The sequence below is a fragment of the Phalacrocorax carbo genome, chromosome 12, assembly GCF_963921805.1.
Source record: "Phalacrocorax carbo chromosome 12, bPhaCar2.1, whole genome shotgun sequence".
NCBI lineage: Eukaryota > Metazoa > Chordata > Aves > Suliformes > Phalacrocoracidae > Phalacrocorax > Phalacrocorax carbo.
In genome coordinates, this window is record NC_087524.1 from 13,699,261 (window position 1) to 13,705,006 (window position 5,746).

Below are 5,746 nucleotides of genomic sequence, written 5' to 3' on the forward strand. Positions count from 1 at the left end.
CTCTTGCGTTTGACTCCCAGTGTACAGGCTCAAAGACTACACAGAATTTTGGAGTCTTTCGATGAAACGATAGGAGCAGTCATTCAGCAGAAGGGCGCTGAGAAAGGATTTGAAAGATTGTGGATTACAGCAGGAGGAGACAAGGGAAAAATTCCATCTGTCTGGGACCCGAGAGTAGTTATGGTGGTATCAGAGGAGTTTGGCAGTGAGCAACCAGCCCAGATATCTCGGAATGGGAGACATCAGCTCCAAAAGTCATCTTTACAAGATCCTGTAACTAGCGAAAATAGGAATTTGTGAAGTGAACCACGTTGGCTTCCCAGGGCTGTGGAATCTCCAACTCTGAGAAGGATAAAGTCAGTTACAGCTGGTTAGAATTTTAGAGGGACATTCCCCACACAAAACTCATCAAAGTATTAGAGCTAAGAGCTAATGTCTACTCCACAAGGGAATTTTTAGCAAGGGGCAGACAAGAGACTCAAATTAAGTTCTGCCAACATTGTCAGGCAGAGAATGAGACCTGTTCACATATTATTGACTACTGCCCAGCAGCGCAAGAGGCCAGGATTAAAGGATGTTACCACCAATGTGAATTATTGGCGGAGAAGGCCAAAAAGAAGGAATGGGTAGTATTCCAGAAGCCGCTGCTGAAAGATGCATAAAATGAATTATACAAGCCAGATCTGGTATTCGTTAAAGGAGATCTGGCCCTAGGTACGAGAGTAATCCGACACCTCCGGTGGATGCAGCAGCAGAGAAAGTTAATTTTAAAAGATCAAAATCAAGAACTGACAAATACTAATACTGTTAAATTTATGGGATTTCCTTTAGGAGCACGTGGAAAATGGTATCAAGGCAATTATGAGTTATTAAAAGAACTAAGGCCTTCCAGTTTCTGGCAGGAAAAGGTTGCTCGTCGTCTATTGAATTGGGCGTTATTTTCTTCAGTGGATATTGTGCATATGTTTGTTAGTCAAGCATGGACTGTTGTAAAACCTTAATGAATTAACTAACTGTAAATGTGCTACTTAATGACTTGTAAATAAAACTGATTCTTTCTTTCTATCTATCTAAGCCGGGAGCTGGACCCCCCTGGAGAGTGCTGAGGGAGACAAAATCTTAGGTGAAAAGGTGAGCGTGACACAATAGGGTTGAGATAGTATGTAGGGACGATAAGGGGCTCGGAGTCATGATGGGTCATCTATCCTGCCAAGAACATTAATCCACCGGTCTTCATCCAAGTGCACAGGCCACCTATACTTAACCCGGAAAAGGAACATGTCTAATTTTACATATGTTTGGTAAATAGCTTTTTTAATCTTTGCTGTTTTGCCAACCAACCAACAACTGTTTACATTTAATGACTAAAAGGATTTGTGCTTAGCTTCCCTTTATTATCAGTGTTGGGAAAACTCTAGAGTATGGGTATTTTGCAAATGGTTTTAATAGAGCAAGAGAAAGCAAAAGAGGGAGTAGAGGAACATGGAAAAAAGAACCAACAGGCCAAGAAGGCATCACGGTAACAGAGCAAAGAAAGAACTTGTGAAGATGTGCTACAATTTAAGCTGAAAGCTTGAAGAAATGTGTGCAAAGCATGCACAGCACAGCCCATGTGCATACAATGAGACCTCCAGTCTCCAAATATTCCCATTTATCATGTATCCTAACCTAAAAATGACCCAAGTTTAAAGCTTGTAAAACATGGCATGTGCAACAGATCACCCCTGCCCGATTACAGAGAAATCCTCCCAAACACATACACCAAGATGAGATGCATTATTCTACCGAATTTCATAAAGTTGTGGTGTGCCAAATCACACCGCACAGGCCCCATACTCCCCACAGAGTATCAAAACCATCCATCCTTTCTTGCAAAATATATAGAATTCCAACCACTGTAATTTAGGACGGAACACCTTGCAAGTCGCTAAAATCGTCCATCCTGAAAGTATCCTCACACCTGCCTCCCAGGTCTCAGCAAAGCCCCATCCTTGTTTTTACAGATGTTGCGCAGAACATAGCACACAGTTATTATTCCAGACAGGTACTATTTAGTTGCCTCAAGCCTTTTAGTTTGTACCTGCCATCTACCTTTCAATTTCCCAAAGGCATGCTCCATTGTCATCCTGCAGCTGCTTACGTGGTAGTTAAACACTTATTTTCTACCATGCAAATATCCAGTCAAAGGCTTCATTGTTAATGTTTTTAGGGAGTAGAGTGAGTCTCTGGGGATAAGAAAAGGAATGCTGCCATAGGTATCACACTGCTGGCTCTTCCCCCTGCCTAGTAATGCATACGGCCAGCTGTGCAATACTTTACATGAGGAATTTTTTCCTTCCTGACCCCTCCCCAGGCAGCAATCAGCCCACACCCTGAAGCAAAAGACTTTCTTCTAATTCTACTATCTTTTTAATTTCTCCCTTACTCATTACTGAAAACAAGCCACATTTTCTGAAAAAATCTAGCACCTTTTAATGCATTAAAATTGGTTAATCTAGCATGTAGTTAAGAAAGGTACTGCAGCACACTGAGGAATCAACCCTTCTCTTTGTGACTGCCAGCTACCAGCACAAAAAGAAAATAGAAATGGGGTTTTCATCAACAGTTTGAGTTAGAAATTCCCCATACGCAAATCTATTGGTAATCTCTTGAAAATTGGCAAGCATTATCAGATACAATACCTCCTTTTCAATAGCAATACAATCACTTTTAGAAAAAAGCCGTTTCTAGGTCTGCTAATTTGGCTGTGGGGACCAGATGGCAATGGGTAAACATTTTCATCAAGATATAGATTCACAACTGGCAAATAGCTTCTGGATTTCCTAGGTAACCCCATACAGACCGTCAGGAAAGCCCGTTTAATGCCCTGAAGTTTAGGTGCCACTGCCAGTCATTGCTGCTGATGGCACAGTCTCCCTCATCTCCTCTACATGCATTTACTTGATGTATCTCTGGACAACATAATGTTCTATTATGGATTCGGAAGTGGTGCTGGCTTCTTGAAAAGAAGCAACTAACATGTGGCACAAGAGGAACCATGGGATTGTGTTAGTTTGGTTTTCGGGAGAAAAGTTTCACCATGTGTCCCACCAGGAGCTACAGGCGCAATCCCACGAAGCAGAGTCCGGACCCAGCAGTAGCATGCAGACACACTGCAAGGGCTGCTGTGCTGTCCAGACGCTCCTCCACCACATCGAAGCAGCGAGCTGCCGTGAAAGCAAAAGGCTGTTTGTTACCATGCCTGTGTTTTGTGCCAATTATGAGGCAGTTACACTGAAAAATGCCGCTTTGATGTAAATCTCTTCAGGTAGTGAATGTTAAACACCACGCACTGCTGGGTAGGTGTATGGTTTTGCAGGATTGGAGCCCACATCCAGGAGTAATTAGCAAGACTGTGCCAATCTTCAGTCCGTGTACTGGACCGCTGGGCCTGATGCAAGGGCTACACAGTAGGGTATCGTAATTAGCAGAGATGCAACACACTGAATAATTGGAAAGATAAGGAAATGCCACTGAAGTTTATATAAGGGAAAAATTTTCCTTAGATCTAGACAATCTCAAGTCACCATGAGACTTAAGGCTCTTCTTCCACGGGGGTGTGACGGAGCGCAGCTGTTAAAAAGTGGTAATTTCGTTGTTGCTGTGCTGAAGCCGCCGTTACCGGGGGAGCGAGGGGGGCCTGGGGGCAGCGCCCCGCGCCAGGGTTGCGGAGCGGAGGGCCCCGGCCGAGCCCGCCGCCGCCGCCGCCGCCCCGGGCGAGGGCAGAGGCCGAGGCCCCGCCGCGCCGCGGGCGGAAGGCGCCTTCCCGCTGGCCGGTGCGGCCCCGCCGCGCGTTTTCGCTTTCGCTTCTCCCCGCCGGAGCCCACCGCCAAGGCAAGCCGCCTTCCCGGCCCCTTCCCGGCCCCTTCCCGGCCCCCTGCCCCTCCGCGCCGCGCCGGCCGCCCGCCCCGCTCGCGTCGGGGAGCCCGCTCCGCTCCTCTGCGACCCCGGCCCGTCCCGCCGCCTTCCCGCCTCCCGGCCTTCCCTCGGCCGGCCGCCGCCGTCCCGCTCCCCGCGCCCTCTCCTCTCGTGCCCCCTCTGTCCCCAGCCTGTCCCCTCTGCCGGCAGCGCCGGGGCGCGGCGCGCTGCTCGCTGCTCCGATCTGACGCCCGGGGCAGAGGGGTGGAAGGAAGCGGCTCTCCCCCAGCACTTGGGCCCTTCGGGTGGCTGCACTGGCTGCACAGCCGCGTCCCGAGAGAGGGCAGAAGTGCTTGCGGTGGGATTTGCCGTGGGTGTCGATGGTGCCTTGGCAGCCCTGGTTCCCCTCGCGCGGGGCTGCGCCTTCCTTGGTGCGGGGCTGCTTCCCCGGGGCAGCCCCCGCGCTCCTCGGCCGCCTCACTGCCCAGCCGCGGCCTCTTTGATTCTGCCTTTTTTTTTAACGATGTATTTGTCAAAGCTGAATCTAGACCCCAGCTTTTTGGGAGCTGCTGTTACTCTCGGGGACCTCAAACACCTCAGTCAGTGTCCCGGACCCCGGCTGGGGCGGTGCTGGCGGCCTCTGAGCTGCTGCAAGGTCATCGGGGTGGTTTTCAAGCTAGATGTAAACATGTACTCTTCTGAATAGGTGTATTATAAAAGCAAGTTTAACCTGCCTAAATGTGGGGAAGGGGCAGGAATTGCTGCTGCTTTTCCTCATGAAGAGCCGGAGTTAGGCAGGGGGGCTGAGCGCACCCCACCGAGCGAGGGCGGCGGCCCCGCGGCTCTTCCCGCCCCGCGGCTCTTCCCGCCCCGCGGCTCTTCCCGCCCCGCGCTGAGGCGCTGCGCGTCACTGCGCTAGCAGAAAAACGACTCCTTTCTTCCTCTACTCTTCTGCCGGCTTAATGATCTAAATAAACATCCTGAGTGGGAAACTCGGTATGTGAAGGAAGAGAAGAGAGAAACCATATTTTTTTTTTTGTCAGGAAAAAGTCATTATATCAGCCCAGCCTCGTTGTCCGGCTCTGGCGGGTGCCCTGTGTTGCTTTTCAGATGAGTGAAGATGTTCCAAAGTTACGCTGGAGTAACAAAAAAAAAAAAAAAAAAAAGGGCTGAAACACAGCAATTTGTGTAAGAGGCTGCTTTACATAATGAAAATACCTCTTAAATTCCAAGACACACTTCACAACCGTTTTTTTTCTCAACGACTGTACGCATGTATTAATTAATCGTGAGAAGAATATAAAATTCATACTATGTGTTGATATAGACAAAACAGAGAAATGAAAACCTAAGATCCCATCCATGGAAGATAATACAGGGTTTTTTCCTCTTACGCACATTTGACTGTGCATACACAAATGAAAACACAGGTGTTCTCTGGGTGTCTTAGTACTGGATGGGGTTGCAGTTACAAATATTTTTGTTATTTGTCCTTGCTTTCTTCCCAACATGCTTCTTTTCAGACCATGAAAAATTTTCTGGGAATTAGTCGTACGAACTTTCACCATACAATTATTTTTACTTTTGTTCTAATCCCCATTTTTGAGAGCAGTATTAGATAAGTCACTTTTGGTAATAGCCGCAAGGTAATACAGACGGGTGAGCATGTGCAATGTCATGTTCATTCAGGGCCAGATATCTATAGCCACTCTTACTTGATAAAGTATTATACAGCATAACTGACTAACAACCTCACATGTATCTGGTTTAATGGTTTCATTTATAGAAGTTTTTCTAAAATGATAGTCTTCACTGAGGGGCATTTACATTCTTGTACTTTTATTTGCAG